Raw genomic sequence first — 22,017 nt, forward strand, 5'->3', positions numbered from 1 at the left:
TAGTAATTGCTGAATATCTACGTCCCATTTATCACTGATTGTTGGCTATGAAAAAGGCAGATAAAGCAATCTGGGCACCTGAGTGCCTGGGGCTTTCGATCAATAACAAGCCAGCCTATCGGAGGGCCCCATTTCTGCCTTCTCTGCCTGAGACAAAGGTCTTTTGTAAACTCAGATTGCCCAGAGTGCAGGCTTAGAACTGTGTTGTTGCAAGCAGAAGGAAGAGAGAGAGAGAAAAGGAAAAGGAAATCTTTTGCTTTTCTCAGCAGAAACTTAGCAGGGACCTTTTAAAGGAAAAGTTACTGGGGAATGGTGAGGATCAGGATATGCTAAAATATCTTGTACAGAGTTCCTCCCCTGACTGATAATACAGCTCTCACCTGGCCTTGTTTGGAAGTCTCCAGAAAAAAGGGGCAGAGCTGGTTCTGAATCCCAAGCATGCCACTTCGATGTACCTTTGCTACCATCTTCTCACAGATCTGGAGAGGTTAATAGCCTTTACCCTTTTCTGGAGGGGAGTTGAGTAGAAGGAAAAAAGAAGTTGGAGTAGGATACATTCAAAATAAACCCAGAATTCTAAAGATTGTTTTTAGTCTGGAGAGAAGAATCATTCTTTTGTAGAACTAGCTTTCATCCTGACTTGAGATAGCCCTCCAAATGCAAATCATCCGCTTGTGACCCTTAATTTTTCCATTCAGGGTCTTCCCACCCCCTCCCCGGGTCTTTTTTTTTTTTTTTTTCCCTGACCGTATGGAGAATCTAGAATAAAAATGGAGCCATCAAGTTCAGACCAGAGAATTAGGAGCAGACACGATAATTAGGAATCAGGCTGGACCAGGAGTGTTAGAACTCTCTAAATTGGATTCAGCTTTGTTTTCTCATGTTGATCATTTTTATTAACACCTTGCTGATTCCTGGTACTAATCTGCAGTACAATGAAATGAGGGCTTCTTCCCTCGGGATCATCAGTGGAGCTGGAAACATTGCTACCGTGTGACCCTGGACCAGGTGGAAGAAACCACATATGGAAGGCTCTGGTGGAAAGGATCATGGGGAGGCTGATTTGGGGGCAGTAGGAAGGTGGAAAAGGAGAACACAGGGAGCCTACCTGGCAAGTCACCCTAAGGTCTCCAACAGAGACAGCAAAATGGATCTAAGTCTCTTATATTACCTAGTCACTCAAATCATCCCCCAGCCATTTCTTTTTCTCAAAAACTATGACACTAGTATAATTTTAAAATTCACATAGTATAAATAAAATTAGCCATCCTCCACCCCACTTCAACCCTAGGAGGCTTCTTTCTCCCTGGAGGCAACCATCTCCCACTTACTTAGCTTCTGTCTCTCCCAGACACCCCTATATTTGTAAACAATATGCATCTTATGCATTTTTTTGGCCATGCTTGCAGCATGTGGAAGTTCCCAGGTCAGGGCTCAAACCAGCACCACAGCAGCAACCCGAGCCACTGCAGTGACAACACTAGATCCTTAACCTGTTGTACCACAAGGGAATTCCTACCATGCTGTTTTTTGATTTATTCTAAGCATTATTTATTGGATCCCTGGGAAGAAGACAGGAACTTCCCTATTTGATATACGTACCTCCAACTTTACTTTTCCCATCACCCCATAAATAGCCATATTATAAGATTGTTCCATTAATAATCAGTGGTCAGTGTTCAGATTGTAACTATGCAAATACGGCTCACTATTGATCCAAGTAGTACATCAGGCTTACTCGACTCTTCTTGTGCACCCTTCATATCTCCTAGATGACTGCCTTTGAGAACTTGGCCAAATTCCCAGAAAAAAAGATATCCAGTTTAGTCTCTTCTTTCCCTCATAAACATGACTGTCCAGTCCAAGCACTCTGCATTTGTTTGCATCGCTCTTGTGCCTCTCTCCATTTTTCAAACCCCAAACATGACAACACATTGTGTACCATTTCCTCCAGGAAACTTGATCACCACCACCCTCACCCCATGGCTTTCCTTTGTTTCTAAATGTCTATATAATTCACAGTCTGGACCATGCAATTGCGCTCTTAATTATATTGTTTCTTATAGTGTGTGATGATATTCTTGCCTCCCCAGCTATAAGTCCTCTGAAGGCTGGTCTTCTGCCTTGTTTGCCTCTGTATTCATCCCACTCAGAAGAGCCCTTCACAGTATAGTGCTCAATACTTCCTCTAAGTCTGCTTCTCAGATATTACTGAATTCTTTCTTTGAGATCCTTATTTTGGATGAGCTCTTGACAAATTCTTCATGGCAATCAATTTTCTCTTAAGCCCCCCTCCCTAGATAGAAATGGTTTGATCATCACGGAGGAGAGGATTACAGGCAGCTACAATCCTCAAAGACTTTTTTTTTTTTTCTTTAATAGCTGCATTTGCAGCATATGGAAGTTCCTGGGCCAGGGACTGAATCCAAGCTGTAGCTGTGAACTGTGCCACAGCAGCAGCAGCAATAACACTAGATCTTTTAACCAACTCCCAGACAGGAAATCAAACCCATGCCTCCTCAGTGTCTAGAGCCACTGGAGCTGAGTTCTTAACCCACTGCGCTATTGCGGGAACTCCCCTCAAGGACATCTCCGACAGTGTGTTCTGCCTTATCTACCACTTCCTATTTTAGTGCCACAGTGTCTCCCATATTTGCCTTCTCATCTTGTTTTCTACTGCTTCTCTCTCTCCCTGTCCCACCTCCGGCCCCCAATTCCAGCTTTCATTTTCTGTGATCTGCACTGTTGTAATAGTTTCCTGTATCACCTTCTTCCTGTGTTTCACTTCTAAACCCATCTGCCAGATAAATTCTTCTACAGTGTCATTCAGCTCTTCAGTGGTTCCTTATTGCTCTCCTGCCCTACAGTCTAGACTCCCCACCTGGCATTTAAAAACTCCTATTCAGCCTTAGCTCCTATTTCTCTCATATCATCCTCTACATTGTCTCCAGCTAGAGGAGACAAACATTTCTCAAACATACCTCCACGCTTTTTGGCCTTTGCGTATGCTGTTTACCACCCAAATTCTTTTTGCCCTTCCTGCTGTCACCTCCACCATGAAGCCTTCCCTGCTCTCCCAAGCTCAGCCAGATCTTTCTTAGTTCTGGATTTCTATAAGTTTTATTCCTAGCTTTCTAAAGGAGCTTGTTATGTTCTTTTTATTTTCATTATTTGTGGGTTGGCTGATCTCCTTGACTGGCATGAAAGATTGTGGAACTTGGTCCCTTACTGTCCCATTCTCCCCAAACATGGCAAATTGCATAGATTAGGAGAGATGGGTTGATAAACATTTATGGAATAAATGAAGGAAAACCACATTCTTCTTTCTTGAACCTACAGATCTTTCAAAAGACCATTCTAATACTCTTCATTCTCTCTGTGTTGAGTGGCATAGATGAGTTTCAACAACGAACTTCTGATGAGTAGAAGAGTCTAGCTAAACACTGTGCTCGCCAAAAAATGATGTCCTAGTGTTAAGTCAAGTGCCCTCTACTCTTATGCATGCTGGTTCCCGACCCAAAGACCCTCCTGGGGATGGGGTTTAAATTCAGGGAGATCATAACTCAGAGTTGTCAACACCCACCCAGCTTGCCTCAACCTCACAACTCAGCTCTAATTACAAAGCAGCACTCTCCCCATTTGTAAGTAGCAAAGGAAGTCTCTGTCTATTTTCACAGGAGTGAGGGGGAGGCAAGAGGAAGCATTTCATTTAATTTCTGTTTCTTCTCTTGGCCTCTAACTCTCTGGCCCGGGTTTTCTATTTCCAAAGCTTTGTATTATGTAAACATAGGAGGGCCCTTCTCAAAAACAGAAGGAAGGTCTGCTAATTTCCAGACCTTTTTGTATTCTTTTTTTTTTTTTTTTCCCACTGTACAGCAAGGGGGTCAGGTTATCCTTACATGTATACATTACAGTTACATTCCCCCCCCTTTCTTCTGTTGCAACATGAGTATCTAGACATAGTTCTCAATGCTATTCAGCAGACCTTTTTGTATTCTCAGGAGTCCTGCTAAGCATCTTGATCCCAAGCAGATAGGTTATTGGCTACAAGTCACTTGTAATGGCCAACCCCGGGCAAATAGATTCATTTGACTCTGTGTACTGGCAGATATTTACAGTACCCTCTAGTTGAAAACTTTCCTAGAGAAAAATGATAATGTCCATGAATTTTCTCTTAGGCCATTTGACACAAAGCCGACATGCTTCCATTGAACAAAGCCTTCCAAAGCCAAGGATAATGCTTAAGGAAGCTTCTTGTAATCCCTTCCAAAGTGACACAAATAATTCAGGCAAAAAGTGACTTACTTGAGAACTACATTATCCATGTGTTGATGCTGTATAGACAATATAGCCCAGACTACTTTATTCCTATCTGCCTCCCCTATTAAGGAGATGTGGCAGAGGATAGACGCATATATAGGTGCAAGCTCCAGTGAGGACTATATCATTTTAAAAATGGTCCAACACAAACATGCCTTTGAGATTGCTACAAGCTGGACAATCTTCATAGCTCTGTATCACATAGCGCAGAGGGCTGGGGCCATGCCCTAAAGATCTAAGATTAGAAAGCTCACCTTGATGCAGCCATGAATCAGATGAAATTATAAGTAAATAAGAATAATTTTTATTTTCTCCACCTTTATCCCACATCACTCTACCCTCAGGGAGAGAATTTCTGGAGCCAAGATACTAATAATGTTGATGAAGTGCACTAGATGGCTTGGAATTATTCTAGACTCTTAGTTTTCCAGTCTACAAAGGATGGTAGCAGATGGCATAGGACCCAAGCAGTTTTAAAATGTTGCATTTGTGAGTAGAAACAGGCCCTTTGGATAGATTCCAGTTGGTATATTGAATGAAGAATAACATAACCTCAGATTCCCCATTGGTAAAACAAAAGGTTGGGTGAGATATTCTATAAAGTTCCTTCCGGCGCTAACATTCTGTGATTCTCAGTAGTAAGAATGCAAGTGTTTGGAATGGCCAGTCTCATTTCTGCCATTAAACTCCGGGTGAATCAAGGGCCAGTATTACATTGCATCATCTCATGTACAGTAATATGTGAATGACATTACACAATGCCTGCTTTTATTAATGGGAACACTCTTCCAGCAATAATGCAATACCCTTGAGCTCATTCTGGCCTTCTTTGTTAGTACCCAACCCAGTTGCATTGTCCGGAGACAAGAACATGACATAGATGTTGGAAGCAGAAGCAGTTAAAGAGGGCAGACACATCAGGGAATGACACAGATTAACAGCCCATAGTCTTGTTTTTATGCTCACAGTGGATCCCCAGTGAATGCCTAGTGACTAAGACTGAGTAATGTAGAAACACTAGTGGACTTGTTAACTGCTTAGAGTCAACACATTTGCACCTTGCTGTTTTCCTGGGGCTGAGTCTCGGCGGGGGTGGAAGGGAGGGAATTCACATTTGGGAATACTTAGGAGTTCCCATATGTTGGGGACTCCATTTATTGGTGATCCGTCTCCTAACTCTATGGGATGACTTCTCTCTCATTAAGTAGATAGAGATGCCATTCCTAAAAGGCTTGGCACAGGCAAATTTTGAGTCAAATCTATACACTTGATTCCTCACTTGGGCTATTGTCCTAAGTCTCTGTCAGCCCTTTAACACAAGGTTCACTAGTATAAAACACAGAGATCCTCAAGTATCTCATCATGTCTCTTTCTTGGATGAGTCTAAGCAGGTCTCCTTGCTTTGTCCTCTTGGAATCCCCCTGGCTCCATAAAACTCCCAGCAAAGGGCACCAACTTTCAGCTCTTGAAATCAAAGATGGAGCAGTCATATAATCTAGACATAATCTAGCTATTTACAAACGTCTCACCTGCCTGACCCTGACCTTGATAAGGGGTTGAGCTTAGCATTGTCCTTCAATAGCCCTGTTATGCCAGTCGTCTTTGGAAAACATGGGTAGACAACACCTATGAATGATAACTTTTATCAAAGAAAGATGAATCCCCTGTTGACCCATTTTCACAAGACCTTCATTTGCACTATTTTATTGGAAATGACTCACTATTATTTCCTGAACCATCCATTCTCTCTCTGTTGGTCTCTGAGTGTCAGGGAACAGGGGAAAGTTAAGAACAAGGCTGGGGCTGAAGGACAAAATAAAACCATTGGCTGTATAGAAACTATGTTTGAGGAGAGATAAACTTTGATAATAAGTTTACTTACTATACAGAATAAGAAGAATGTTAGGCTAGTCTGGGTTTGCAGCCCATTCTGCCCTACTGTTTCCCCAAATGCTAGCACATTCATAATGTCAGAGGAAGAGCTAGTTAACAGTTACAGTGTGACACTCAGCACAGCTCCTTCCTCTGAGATCCTGACTGATTTCTCTCTGTGCTCCATCTCCCTTTGTGGATGTTCTTCTCCTCCTGTCAACCTATATTTCACGTTTTCCCTTTAAGCATGTCGAACAGGTTGATATCCCTCATGCCATAAAGGTGTAGGGTGCATTTGGCCTTGGACAAGCTTGGAGAACTTTTCCTTTTTCGGAAAGTTGACACCTTCCAGCCAGCCATTTGTCAGAGGGAAACTTTTCACATCATTTACAATTGAAAAGCAGTTAACATGGAAGTCTCTGCTTAGAAGTCCTTACAGAGTGTCTCATTAAGAGATATTTGAATTTTACATGGCTAGATATTTAAATAATTTCCAAGAAGTAGAAACACAAAACTTTGAGTAGCCACTTGTAGGATGAGGCTGAGGTGAAAGTACCCAGATGAGAATTTTTATAATTTTACAAGTTTTACAAATTCTTAGCAATTCCACACAAGTGTATGAAGAATTAGACCTCAATAGATCTTGTAATTAATATCTAAGGCATATAAAAACGTGATTGTCTTTAGGAGACCACGTCATGGGGAGAGAGCTGGGTTGGTGCTGCTGGGACTCTGCAGAAGGTCGGGCACCTTGTTACCATCTTTGGACATTTGGTCTGTTTTGGCTCAAGATAGTTTTAGAATCATTTCTTGGAAATGTCAAGTGTGTGTGATCATCCAGGCTTCAAGATGTAACTTTGGGGTCAGGTGACAGAACCTGACCATGAAAAGGGGAAGGTGGTCCAGCCACCCTATGCTAAAAGACAGAGCTCTTTTTGGTTTGTGGATAAAAGGATTCTCCATTTTAACATGACCATCAAAACCACTCAGCTTTCTGATGTTTCTTCCTACCAAGGAAGATGAACTTCACACTCCACCCCTCAGACTCACTCCTTCCCTGAGCCTTAGTCCATTTTTGTCCCTCATGTTCTTCTTGTATCTTCAGGTGAGCCTTGAGTGTGGCAAGACTCAGAGTGGGACCAGTGATGGTGTGTAACAGGAGGATAGGGAAGTGCTGCTTATCTTACATGGTAACAAAATATAGAGATGTCTCTTGGAAAAATAACTGGCTACTAAAAAGCAGCGTTTTTACATTTTTTGCTACAGCCAAATGGGCAGCATTAAGATGCTTTGCTTCTTGGGGGTTCCTGTTGTGGTACAACAGAAACCAATCTAACTAGTATCTATTAGGATGCGGGTTCCATCCCTGGCCTCGCTCAGTGGATCAAGGATCTGGTGTTGCTGTGAGCTGTGGTATGGATCACAGATGCAGCTCTGATCCTGTGTTGCTGTGGCTGTGGCATAGCTCTGATTCCACCCCTAGCCTGGGAACTTCCATATGCCACACCTGCGGCCCTTAAAAAAAAAAAAGGATTCTGTTTCTTGCTACACAGATTGAGGTTAGACAAATGCAATGTTCAGAATCAGCACTTTGTGAGACAACAAAAGCCAGGGTCCAGGCAACATTCCATTCCCCACACCGCTGGCCTGCAGGAGTTTTAGTAGGGCAGTCAAAACATCTCTATCAGATCTTCTTTGTGGTGTAGTGGGTTAAGGATCCTGCATTGTTACTACAGTGGCTTGGGTCGCTGCTATAGTGCAGGTTCACTCCCTGTCCCTGGAACTTCCACATACTACAACTGTGGGCAAAACAAAACACAAACAAAAAACCCTCCTTCTCCTCCTCCCAAATTTTGAATGGATGGAAATATAGACACTGAAATCTGTTTCATTATGGATAAAAGCTAGTCTGGACATTGTGAATTAAAGGGAAGACACAATGGTTCTTTTAATTTATGTCTGTGTGAATGAGACCTACCCACCCAGGCATCCATGGAGCGGACAACCTCAGGCCTGTCTCCAGACAGGCACCTCAAGCTCACCTCACAGGACACCAGCCTGACCTGAGGACAGGCTGCTCTGAGAACATGAGGGAAAAGATATACCACCCTCGCACACTCAGAAAAAAGCTAAAGTGGCCATGTTTGTATTAGACAAAGCAGGGAGGGGGTTAAAGAATATTACCAGGGATGAAGAAGTTCTACCATAATTACAGAGGGGTCAATTTTCTTCAGGAGGACATAACAGTCCTAAACATTTAGGCACCTCATAGAGTTTCATGTTTACATAAAGCCAAAATGGACAGAACTCAAAGGAGAAACAGACAAATCTATAACGATAGTTGGGGATTACAACATTCAACTGTCAATAATTGATAGAACATGTAGACTGAAAATCAGTACAGTTAGAAAGCAGGACTCAGCATACTATGGCCTTTGGTCCAAATCCAGCTCATGTTCAGATATAGGCATATCCAAGTACTATCTCAATACAACTGCGGATTTGAGCAATTGTGACAGGGAATATATGGCCCACGAAACTGGAAATATTTACTATCTGGCCCTTCAGAGAAAAATTTTATGAACCTCTAGACCTCTGATGTAGAAGACTTCACAACGTTATAACCACCTTGTCATACTTGCTTTAAATTGTTTTTATTTTTCCCATCATAGCTAGTTTATAGTGTTCTGTCAATTTTCTGCTGTACAGCAAGGTGGCCCAGTCACACGTACACATTTACATTCCTTTTTCTCACATTATCATGCTCCATCATAAGTGACTAGATATAGTTCTCAGTGCTATACAGCAGGATCTCATTGCTTATCCATCCCAAAGGCAATAGTTGGCATCTATCAACCCCAAATTCCCAGTCCCTCCCACTCCCTTCCCCTCCCCCTTGGCAACCACAAGTCTGTTCTCCAAGTCCATGAGTTGTTTCCTTTCTGTGGAGTTTGTTTCCTTTCATTTGTGCCATATATTAGATTCTACATATAAGTAATATATAGTATTTGTCTTTCTCTTTCTGATGTACTTTACTTGGTGTGAGAGTCTCTAGTTTCATCCATGTTGCTGCAAATGGCATTATTTTGTTCTTTTTTATGGCTGAATAGTATTCCATTGTGTATATATACCACATCTTCCTAATCCACTCATCTATCAATGGGCATTTGAGTTGTCTCCATGTCTCAGCTATTGTGAATAGTGCTGCAATGAACATATGGGTGCGTGTTTCTTTTTCAGTGAATGCTTTGTCTGGATATATGCCCAAGACTGGATTGCTGGGTTATATGGTAGTTCTATATTTAGTTCTCTGAGGTACCTCCATACTGTTTTCCATAGTGGTTGTACCGATTTACATACCCATCAACAGCATAGGAGGGTTCCCTTTTCTCTACACCCTCTCCAGCATTTGTTTTTTGTGGACTTATTAATGATGGCCATTTTGACTGGTGTGAGGTGGTCCCTCATAGTACACCTTATCATAATTGACTTTTATAGAATATTCTGTGGTACAGAGGAATATATGTTACTTTCAAGTGCACATGGAGTGTTACCACGATATACCACATTTGGGTTGTAAAACAAGTCTCAATAATTTTTAAAGTATTCAAGCATGCAAAGTATATTCTCTGACCATAATGGAATTGATTAGAAATCAATGACAGAAAGAACTCTGGGAAATCCACAAATATTTGAAAAGTAAGGTACTTACCTCAAATATTTCATGATTCAAGAAGAAAACAAAAGGAAAATTAGAACATAATTTAAATAAATGTGCAAATTAAATGCATGTGAAAACCAAAAAATTTGTAGACCACTGCTAACACAGTACGTAGGCATTCTGTTCTCCTATCTTAATAGAAATAGGAATTAAAGTTTATTAGAAATTGTAAAAGGTCATAAATCAGTGATCTCAGTCAGCTTTTACATTAAAGAGGTAGGAAAAAAAGAAAAGCAAATTGAGCCTAAATTGAGCAGAAAGAAAAAAAGTAGAAAAAGAAAGCTTGTTCTTTGAGAAAATCAATAAATTTGATAAATTTATAGCCCAACTTACAAGGAGAAAAAGAAAGAAGACCAAGTTACCAATGCTAGGAATGAGAGAAGTGACATTGCTACAGATTTTATAGATATTAAGATAGCAAGGGGAGTTCCCATGTGGCTTAGTGGGCTAGGATCACTGCTGTGGTGTGAGTTCGATCCCCTGGCCTGGGAACTTCCATATGCCACAGGCATGGCCCAAAAACAAAACAAAACAAAACACCACACTCCCCCCTCCAAAAAAACAACCAGTTTGGAAAAGGAGGAAGACCGTATTTATTCATAGATGACATAATTATGTGTGTAGGAAATCTGATGAAATCTATAAAAGAGCTACTGGAACTGGTAAATTTTGCAAGGTGGTAGGATACAAAATGAATACACAAAACTCAGTTATATTTCTATAAATTGACAATGAACAATCAGAAATTTATTTAGTAAAACAAGACTATTTACAACAGCATCAAAAATATGAAGTACCTGGGGTTAAGCCTCATAAATGATGTATAAGACTTGTACATCAAAAACTGTAATACATCACTGAGAGAAATTAAAGAAGACAAATAAATGGAGGACTAAACCTTGTTAATAGGTCACAAATACTAATATTGAGATTAATTTCCTATGGTTGATCTTTAAATGCACATACATGAAAACCTTGGCTTGTTTTTTTTAATTTATTTTTTAATTTTTTTTTTTTAGAAATTGACCAGCTGATTCTAAAATTCACATGGAATGCAGTCTAGAATAGTCAAAACAATGTTGAAAAAGAACAAAGTTGGACAACTTACACTGCCTGATTTCAAGACTAATTATAAAGGCATCATAATCAAGACAGTGTGATATTGATCTAAAAATAAGACCTCTAGGTCAGGGAAACACAATTGACAGTCTAGAAATAGATCAGTGCATAAAGGTATAACTAATTTTTGACAAAGATGAAAGGAAAATTTAACAGAGAAAGGATAATGTTTTGGACAAATGGTATTATCTTTCACATTTAATCCCCCTAAGTCTGTGAGGTAGGGGTTGTTATTCCCATTTTCAGATGAGAAAACTGAGGTCAAGCTAACTTGCCCAATATTTCAAACAACTAAGTGGTAAAACTGGGATATGAACTCTGACTTTGCTCTTAATCACTCTACCATATGTCCTAACATGTGCTCCAGGAAAACAAAAGATGCCCACAATTCTGAAAAAAAGCCCATTTTTAAGATAATCTAATTATAGTAAGTAAATTAACATTTTTAAACATGTTTAAATTATAAAAAAGAACCCACATTTCATTCATTAAATATTTACTGAGTGTAAAGTACAAGACATGCTTCTTTACATACAGATAACTGCTTACATACCAGTAATTGATGTGTGAACAGCAGGTCACTGAGAGTTTCTATTAGAAACAAAACTTAAATTTGGCATTGGCTATTTTGTGCCCTTTAAAGTTATAAAACAGCATTTTTTAAAAAAAATCCACTTATTTTGCAACCTCAAATTGGCTTTCTCCCAGTTCTTTCAATTACTTCTGAACTTTGTGCAAGATTGCATAAAGTGTATTCTTTTATTTATTTATTTATTATATATTATATATATATTATTTATTTATTTATTTTATATATATTTATGTATGTCTGAAACAGTGCTTGGGAGCTTGAAGGGGAACATATTTCACAAAGTAAATAGTAAAAATCCAGTAGTCATTTAACTTTAACTTCCTAAAACCCTATTCCATACATCTACAGAGTAACATATACAGTAGAAGTTTTTTTAGCCAATCTCTCCTTTAACCAGCTCATCAGATTAGCTGATGATCTCTACAAAACACCCTGATCGAAGACCAAAGCGTGCTGGATACTTGCAACTATAGATGACTCTGCAGTATGCTCTTGTAATTAAGTTGTCTGTACTGAGAGTCAGTTGTACTTTTCCCCAAATCTATTTATGTTCTATTTGTTCCTTGTTATGTAATTTAATCAGGTATTATATAAACCCATAGAAGTACAATCTGAGTACAAAAAGAGAATTGTTTTTATAAAAATTTAGTTGAGTTCTTTTGTGGAACAACAGTTTAAGGATCTGGCATTGCCACTGCAGGGGTTTGGATCTCCACTGTGGCATGGGTTAAATCCCTGGCCCAGCAACTTCTACACACCATGGGCACAGCCAGAAAAAAAATAAATAATAAGTCGAATGTTTGAATTGCCTTTGAGTCAAGTAGGTAAGATAAGTCTAAAATTTTAGAAGTTTTTAGGAGTTCCCATTGTGGCTCAGTGGTAACGAGCCCAACTAGTGTCCATGAGGGCATGGGTTTGATCCCTGGCCTTGCTCAGTAGGTTAAAGGATCCAGCACTGCAATGAGCTATGGTGTAGGCCCCAGATGGGGCTCAGAGGTTGTGTTGCTCTGGCTGTGGTATAGGCTGGCGGCTAAGGTCAGATTCAACCCCTAGCCTCGGAACTTCCATACACCGAAGATGCGGTCCTAGAAAGAAAAAAAAAAAAAAAAAGTAACAAAAAATTTAGAAATTTTTTATAAAATTATGGATTCTAAAGAATTCTATACACATCCTTTGCAAATGTCTTTAAATTCCTTAAAGAACCCACTTTAAGGATGAAACTTGAAAAGCTGAAATACTTTGTGTGGTTTATGCAAGAAAGACGACAGGGAGTTCCCGTCGTGGCGCAGTGGTTAACGAATCCGACTAGGAACCATGAGGTTGCGGGTTCGGTCCCTGCCTTTGCTCAGTGGGTTAACGATCCGGCGTTGCCGTGAGCTGTGGTGTAGGTTGCAGACGCGGCTCGGATCCTGCGTTGCTGTGGCTCTGGCGTAGGCGGGTGGCTACAGCTCCGATTCAACCCCTAGCCTGGGAACCTCCATATGCCGCGGGAGCGGCCCAAGAAATAGCAACAATAACAACAACAACAACAAAAAAGACAAAAGGCAAAAAAAAAAAAAAAAAAAAAGAAAGAAAGACGACAGGAAACTCCATAGGCAAAGACACATGCGCCAAGATGAGGCCATGACTGCTTAAGATATTTATACATCTTGGAAGTTTCCTGGTGGTCTAGTAGTTAGGACGCAGCACTTTCACCACTGTGGCCCAGGTGTTTTTGTTTTTGTTTTACCCAGGTTTAATCCCTAGTCTAGGAACTGATCCTACATTAAGCCTTTGCATGCCTCAGTCAAAAAAAAAAAAAAAAATTATATATCTCCAGTTTAAATAAAATAGTGAAAGTGTATGTATACATTGTTATTACTTCTCAAATTTCACTTACTTTTAAGTTTAAGCCACAACCTTCTAGTTTTAAGAGTATAGAATAAGAATACTTAATTGACACTCCCTGGACCAATTCTAGACCAAATTGTAAATTAGGATAATTTTTCCTTTCCTCTTAGAATCATACTTCATCTGACCTGTGTGCTTCTCCCCCAACCCTACCCTCCAAAGGCAGTTGGTACCTTTTTGATCTAATTTAGTGGTATTACACCTAGATTGAGAATCAGAATTTTCTGGGGAGCTTCAGAAATACAGATTTCTTCAGAAGCTGGTCTCCAAAGGTATCTTGTGGATGGAGGGGAAGGCCCAGAGATCTGCTATTTATAAAGCTTTGTAGACGATTCTAATTATCAGCCAGGTTTGGAAACTGTGGCCCAATTGCAGTGAAAAATAAATGACAGAGTAGCTTTAAAAGTTACCCAGTGGGACAAAATGACCAAGGAGTTGAAGATGTATGCAGTTGACATTTCATCATAAAATATTAGGAGTTTGAAAGAAAAAACTGCACAGAGGAGGGAGGAAAAAAACGTCTGGAAGGAAAAAACAAGCCTCTTAGTCTCACATTTTAAGACAATGCTCAGCAAACATTAAAGTGGGAATTCCCTGGTGGCATAGCAGCAGCTCAGGTTGCTGCTATGGCTCAGCTTTGATCCACATGCTGTGGGCATGACCAAAAAAGAAAAAGAAAAAAGGTCAGCAAAAGTTAAAATTTCTGTAACTTTATTGCCAATGGCTAATACTTGAAAGGACAATATTTTAAAAAATTTTTAACTGTCATAGAACCTTCCTTCTCATGAAATCTCATGTGGAAAAAAAAAAAAAAAGTACAGAACAAAGAGCACTGCTCTAGCTGATGCTGGGGTGGGGAGGTCCTGTCCTTTTGATATTCCCCTCTTCCCTGGTAGAGGCCCCTAAACAACTTCTTGGAACTCCTGGGGAATCACAGCCAACATTTTAAAAACCACCGGCATTACCACAGCCTACAGAGGACCGGAAGTTCCCTCAGGATGAAAGGGTAGATCTTGTGGTCCACTAGACGCACTCTTGACCCAATAGTGGCTCTCAGAACAGTGCTAACAGACCAGCCACACTGCCCCTACTCATGGCTTAGTGTCAAGATTTGCTTCTTCTGCTTGCTACTGACACTGACTCCCACTCCATAATCAGCTCCTGGCTCTGTTTATTGAGAACTTGTGGAGTTCCCCTTATGGCGCAGTGGTTAACGAATCTGACTAGGAACCATGAGGTTGTGGGTTTGGTCCCAGGCCTTGCTCAGTGGGTTAAGGATCCTGCGTTGCCGTGAGTGGTGGTATAGGTTGCAGACGCAACTCAGGTACAGCATTGCTGTGGCTGTGGTGGTGGCGTAGGCCGGCGGCCACAGCTTGGATTCCACCCCTAGCCTGGGAACCTCCGTATGCCGCGGGAGCGACCTAGAAAAGGCAAAAAGATAAAACAAAAAAAAAAAAAGAACTTGTGTTCATGGATTCTATGTGCTGCTTTTTCTCTGTACCACCTCAACTATATCTCTTGGGATCTTTCATGTTCAGACACCCAAACAATCTGTTTGTGCTGCCCAGTCAATGTTCAGAATAGCACGTCTTTGGGGGCAGAGTTCTGTGTCAAGCTATCTTATAGGCCACAGGCCAAGTATCAACTACAGATAACTGAGTAACTTTGAGTCAGTTGCCACTCCCTAGAATATTTTGTTAATGGTGCCAGGGTAGTGAGGTCATATGATATAAAGTAGAGTGACTGATTCATAGAGAACCATTTTAAATTGCTTTTCAGAAGTGGGTTGCGACTGCCAGGTTCTCAGATTATCATGACAGTACATTGGGGTATCATAAGCCATCAATAAATACAAATTTATTTTTATCAATAATATAAAGTTAAACCATAACATATGACTATGAATAATTATAATAAAGTTGCAAGTCCAAACCTATCTGAGCTTATATTAATAAAATGACCAAATTTGAGTGAAAGTATAAAGATGGGAAGAAAAGCATAAAAATATAATCATGAGTTTTTGAATGAATAGGGATTTCCCCCATTTAAGTCACCATTGCAATATGAATAGCTTATAAAATATGTGTTTATTTAAAAAGAATCCAGGAGTTTCCATTGTGGCACAGAATAAACAAATCCAACTAGTATCTGTAAGGATGTACTTTGATCCCTGGCCTTCCTCAGTGGGTCGCCGGGGATCCAGCATTGCCGTGAGCTGTGGTGTAGGTCATAGACGTGGCTCAGATCCACGCTGCTGTGGCGCTGATTCAACCCCTAGCCTGGGAACATATATATGCCATGGGTGTGGCCATAAAAAGCAAAAAATAAAAAGAGGAATCCCTCTCCATTTATTTCTATTCTTTCTCTTTTTTTTTGAAGTGTGGTTGGTTTAAATGCTGTATTAATTTCTGTTATACAGCAAAGTGACTCAGTTATACATATACATACATCCCTTTTTTTAAATATTCTTTTTCATTATGTTTTATCACAGGATATTGAATACAGTTCCCTGTCTATACAGTGGGACCTCATTTTTATCCATTCTGCATATAATAGTTTGCATCTGCTAATCCCAAACTCCCAGTATATCCCTCCCCCACCTCCATGCCCCCCTCCGGCATCCACAAGTCTATTCTGTCTATCTGAGGATCTATTTCTGTGTCATAGATAAGTTTATTTGTGTCACATCTTAGATTCCACATATAAGTGATATCATAGGGTATTTGTCTTTCTCTTCCTGACTTATTTCTACTTTCTTACATTAGTTAAATCCAACTATTTTTGAAATGAAGAAAAAAATTGCAAACACACATTATGAAATATGAAGAATCTTGGGATTAACTGACCACTTCAGTGATTATGAAGACTGTAAACTATTTTTAAAAGCAGATTTTTCACTGTTCTTCATTAAGGTCTGATTACCTCGCCCATTAGCATTTGGCTCTTTATTATTATGATTGTGAAATACTGTAGATGTTACCACTAATGGATAAAGAAAGTTGACATGGTTATCTTGATTAACCCATCAATAATCATTTGGAATAATTTTTCTTCATTCAGTGAATGGATCACTTGAATGCCCTGTAATAATTGTGTACATTGAGGTGTGAGAAATTAGCATAAAAATTATCTACCCTGGAGAGCTAGTTTCCTCTTCTAATACCAATAAAAGTTAGTTCAAACTAATATATGAGACTTTATCATATGTGTGAGAAAAAGAAATGATTCCTTGGCCATTTTCCCCATAATGCTATTATTAATACAGCCTTTCATTCTGAGGGTTCCACATTTATAAATTAAGAGCATGATTAGACACGTAACAGCATTCTTAAATCTTCTTTCTTGCTACTTTATTTTTGATAAGGGGGGACTATGCAGCAGCGCTTATAAAACAATATAATAGAGACTTTCTATAAATAGAAAATCACAGAAGGAAGTTATTATACATTCTTCTTCCATTGAAGAAGGAATAAAATGGTGGTTTTCCAATTCTTAGAATGGAATTGAGATTTTAAATGAGTTTTACATAGTTTAGGCTTCATGTCTCAGCTTCTGCCAGAGGAACAAAGAAATGCAAGCCTTGGTTCTAGAGGTTTCTTTTTTTTTTTTTTTTTTGTCTTTTTGCTATTTCTTGGGTCGCTCCCGCGGCATATGGAGGTTCCCAGGCTAGGGGTCTAATTGGAGCTGTAGCCACAGGCCTACGCCAGAGCCACTGCAACGCAGGATCCGAGCCGCGTCTGCAACCTACACCACAGCTCACGGCAACGCCGGATCGTTAACCCACTGAGCAAAGGCAGGGACCGAACCCGCAACCTCATGGTTCCTAGTCGGATTCGTTAACCACTGCGCCACGACGGGAACTCCGGTTCTAGAGGTTTCTAATAAATCATCTGATCTAATTCAGAACAGAAAACTGAGAGACAGTGGTTTATCCAAAGTCATTTATTCAGCAAAGGGCAAGACGGGACCCTTCACCAAGATCTTCTAAGAAGTTTATTAACTGCTTTTTTAAACCACAAAGCATCATTACCACAAATACTTCAAATCTGGTATGAAGATAGCATAAAGATAGAATGGAAAAGGTGGCTAGGGGACATAGAGACTTGCAGATTATTTTTCTCTTTGTGGCAATCTCTCATATCAGCTCAGGAATGTATTGATTCTGGCTGGTCTCCATTCTTTTTTAGAAACTTAGACAATGACTTCAGATGTTGTCTTATCTCATAAAAGTCTTGGCACTATGAATCTATTTTTTTTTTTTTTCAGGTACAGGTGAGCATCTCAATACTGAGTGACATAATCTATAGGATTTGATTTCTGGGTGTTCTCCCAGTCAGGATTTACTTCAGTTGATTGAAATGAACGATAACCAGTCCAGGGTCACCGGTGTTGTTCCTCCTTGGACAGGCAAAATTGTATTTCTTGGCCACAGACTGGACCCTGAACTCTCACCAGACATCTCACAAAGAGATGCCCTAGTTTACAATGGAGGAGAGGAGTAGATGTTCATGGGTCAATGACTTAACAAACTTGGCATTCATTATGTGACAGTTGGCATTGATCCAGATCTAGTATATAACTAGATACTGATACCTTTGGGATTTTGGTGAAATCCATATTTCTGGGGCTTTGGGGCAAGTGATGCACAATAGATATATAATATTGCTCACACTCGTAATTTTATTTTTTTTAATCTTTTTATTTTATTTCTGTGGCATTCTCAAGTGTATCACTTATAAATGGCATATGTTTGGTTTCACATTTTTTTAAATTGTTATTTCCCCAATACAGTTTTTTTTTCTACTGTACAGCGTAGTGCTGTACATGTACACATTGTATTTTCTCACATTATCATGCTCCATCGTAAGTGATGAGACATAGTTCCCAGTGCTACACAGCAGGATCTCATTGCTAATCCATTCTAAAGGCAATAGTTTGCATCTATTAACCCCAAGCTCCCAATCCACCCCACTACCTCCCCCTCCCCCTCCCCCTTGGCAACCACAAGCCTCTTCTCCAGGTCCATGAGTTTCTTTTCTGTGGAAAGGTTCATTTGTGCCATATATTAGATTCCAGATATAAGTGATTTTAAATTTATTAGTTACCACATCAAAAAAAGTGAATGAGGGAGTTCCCGTCGTGGCACAGTGGTTAACGAATCCGACTAGGAACCATGAGGTTGCGGGTTCGATCCCTGCCCTTGCTCAGTGGGTTAAGGATCCGGTGTTGCCGTGAGCTGTGGTGTAGGTTGCAGACGCGGCTCGGATCCCGCGTTGCAGTGGCTCTGGCGTAGGCCGGTGGCTACAGCTCCGATTGGACCCCTAGCCTGGGAACCTCCATATGCCGCGGGAGCGGCCCAAGAAATAGCAACAATAACAACAACAACAACAACAGAAAAGACAAAAGACAAAAAAAAAAAAAAAAAAAAGTGAATGAGGGAGTTCCCTCATGGCACAGTGGATTAAGGATCCAGCATTGTCACCCCTGGCCAGGGAACTTCCACATGCGTGGGTGTGGCCAAAAAAAAGAAGAGAAATAGATGATATTAATTTTATTTTATTTAATCTAGTATGTCTAAAGTATTATAATTTCAACATGTAATTTTTTAACATAAAAATTATTAGCAATATTGTATATTCTTATATTCATTCATTCTGTCTACAAAATCTAGTATAGATTTTCTATTTACAAAATATCAATGTATACATAAAATTTATAATTAAAAAATAGATTCCTGTACCAAAGTTGTTCCAAATGTACTTAAAGCATTCCAAGTTATATCCAAAAATTTCTTCCTTTAATGTTTGCATCCACATTGATAAGACAGAGTTTTTTAAAAATTTGAATTGACTTTGAAGCAAAAACTTAGCAGTTTCAAAATTACATCTGTTCAAGTTAAATAAATTCACTCTCTCCTATGTCCACTCAGGATTATTAACTCAAATTCAAAACAATATTTAATAAATTGAAATATAACTCTAAATGTATCAATATCAACAAAATGTTCAAATTTTCTTTGTACTTTTGGCAGCCAATTTTCATGAAGAACACTTTGCATATTGAGTCATGTTATTAAAATGTATAAAATCATTATTATTATGAAAAGTTCTCATTTCAGCATAAACTCTTCTGTCTAGCTAGGTCACAATAAGTTTTCCCTTTTCTTGGAGCTTCAAATATAGCTCATTCATATGCATTGTAACACCATGGAGAAAATGTAAATCCCACTGCCATGTTTATCTTTGATTATTGAATTCTTAGCAAACATTCCTTTGTTCCAAGACAATATGAATTAATACAGTAAATCTGCAAAGTTCTTCCACAATTTAACCAAAGAACATTGGCAAAGAACACAGGATGACTAAACTCATTGTCTTCTGTTTCTTTCAACTGTTCATAAACCTCTGATGATTCATAGCATTTGCACATATATATTAAAAGATTTTTAACAACTATATCCACAACACTGTCATAGAGTCTGCCTCAGCAAACCGAGCACAGGATGAATTTTCAATATATATCATGTAAGGAAAATAGTCACATTTTAAAATTCCAATAAATGTTTTTTTAAGAGAACCTCTATTCTTTATTTTTTTAACTTCCCCAATACATTATTTTTTTTCTACTGTACAGCATAGTGACCCAGTAAATAAATTTGAATGTTTTACCTAATGCAGCTAGAACACCATCCAATATGATACAGCATAATTTTTTTCCAAATCTAGCTGAAACTCCTCTTTGACAGGTATAAAAGACTCAAAAAGAATGTGCATCATGTGTTTGATTTTAGGTCACAAATTGACAATATTTGAGAAAAACATAACTGAAGAATTACTTGAGCAATGTCTCTTGCGTAGCATGGTATTTAAAGCTAAGAAAAAATATTTGCAACTTTTCAAATTTTGAATCAAGTGATCTTATTGTTAGAAAGTTTATATGTGGGCAGTTCGGTGCCATAAAGATCTTTCGGTTTTTTGAAAATATCTTTTTTTAGTTTTTTCCTTATAATTTTCTATCAAAACTCTCACAACTGAAATAATAATTTCTTTCACCATCTCTCCATCGTGTGTGTGTTTGAATGTGTTCAAGAATCCAAGCAGTTTTATAGCTGACCAAAGTTAAAGCACAGGTCCTCTTAAAAATCATTTAAAAATAATTTCTCAGACATTAAATTCTGATACTAAGGAAGTTTTTTTGTCTGTTAAGAGGAAACTTCTTAACAGTTTCACATTTTGTTGAAAATACCTCTTAATAGTAATTTTATTATCTTAAAAATTTTTTTACACGAACAACAGCTTTTTCACTTTGCTCTGCCTCAGCAAATTGCAAATGTCATTCATTGTGAAATATGCAACATACCTTCTTCCTCAGTCTCTTTATTTCCTTCACTGTTGTACTTCTTCTGCATCTCTACTCAACTCCCCACCAGTGGTGTGTCTTTGTTTTAAATTTAAAATTCATTCACCCTTATTTTTTACCAAGAAAATTATTTTAGTTATAATTAAAATAGTAACCATTTCAGTTTGTATCACTGTAACTCATGCTATCTGAATACAAGGTTCACATATCTTGTTACTGTGTTAACGTTGTTGCACAGAGAAAAATAATTCAAACTGAATCAATCTGTTGATTAGGTGTTTATGTGCCACTCTAGAAAGAGCATGTGTGCCCAACACACCCTCTACAACACAGTGTCTGACACCATACAGCAATTAAAGTGGAATACCAAACAATAAAGTTATACTTTAAGAAAAGTATTTTACACTGCTTCATTTTTAAAATTAACAAAAATTAAACAAACTTAGAAAGTCACTTCCTCTGTCATCCTAGCCACATGCAGGTGGTGGCTACCATATTGGACAGTAATTGTAGAGCTTTATGGACTGGATCCCATTTGAGAACTTGGCCATGTTTCCTGTTTTTGTTTGTTTCTTAATTCAAATTTCAGGTTAAATTTTAGAGGCGCTAAACTTTTTCCCATGAACCTTGCTTGTATCTCTGGAAGCTGCCACTTGCTGAGGATTAGGAAGTAATTGAAATAATAGATATAGCATTCAGGCTTTCACAATAGAAATGGAAACGAATGAGAAAACATTTACACTTTCACCAGTGTTTTCAATTTTTAGAATATTCAGAATTGTTTATATCTTCTCTAAAACCTGTGGGGATTAAAAAAAATAAAATTTTTAATGTAAAGACATTTTCGTTTATTTTTCTGAAACCGGCATTCCTAGCTATTTCTAATTCATTCATAGTCCTTCCTTGCAAGTAAATAATTTAACCATTTTTATATCTGAGTCCCTTTAAGGAATCAAGCCTTCACCATTTCTGGCATTTTGAAATCACCAAACAAAACACAGGTCGAAAAATATTTAGGTGGATTTGTCCTCAATGTCATAACAGCTCTGTCTACATAATGAGTTTTTAAGAACTGCAAGTATAACATATCATTTCTCAGTACTTGACCCCTCTTAGGAGCCTGGCTTGGACAGTCAAAGCCAAG

At 38.8% G+C, this 22,017-nt stretch overlaps 1 protein-coding gene and 1 long non-coding RNA gene across 4 annotated transcripts in view; both read left to right on the forward strand.

The window, feature by feature from the left end:
• The window catches only part of ZNF365 (zinc finger protein 365), an 831,894-nt gene that overhangs the window by 530,015 nt on the left and 279,862 nt on the right, over positions 1-22,017 (forward strand). The window lies entirely within an intron of this gene.
• Positions 1-22,017, forward strand: part of LOC110256759 (uncharacterized) — a 36,789-nt gene that overhangs the window by 10,891 nt on the left and 3,881 nt on the right. The window contains exon 4 of one of the 3 annotated variants that reach the window (XR_002338689.2): positions 932-1,473. The exons of the other annotated variants lie outside the window; for them this stretch is intronic. This is a non-coding gene — a long non-coding RNA (uncharacterized LOC110256759). Of the gene's footprint in view, positions 1-931; positions 1,474-22,017 lie in introns of those variants that run through there. 3 annotated transcript variants of the gene reach the window in all.

Source organism: Sus scrofa, chromosome 14 (genome assembly GCF_054392235.1).
Source record: "Sus scrofa isolate SSC_HxYL_T2T_F1_AM1 chromosome 14, Sscrofa_HxYL_maternal_Yorkshire_Landrace_v2.0, whole genome shotgun sequence".
NCBI classification, from domain to species: domain Eukaryota; kingdom Metazoa; phylum Chordata; class Mammalia; order Artiodactyla; family Suidae; genus Sus; species Sus scrofa.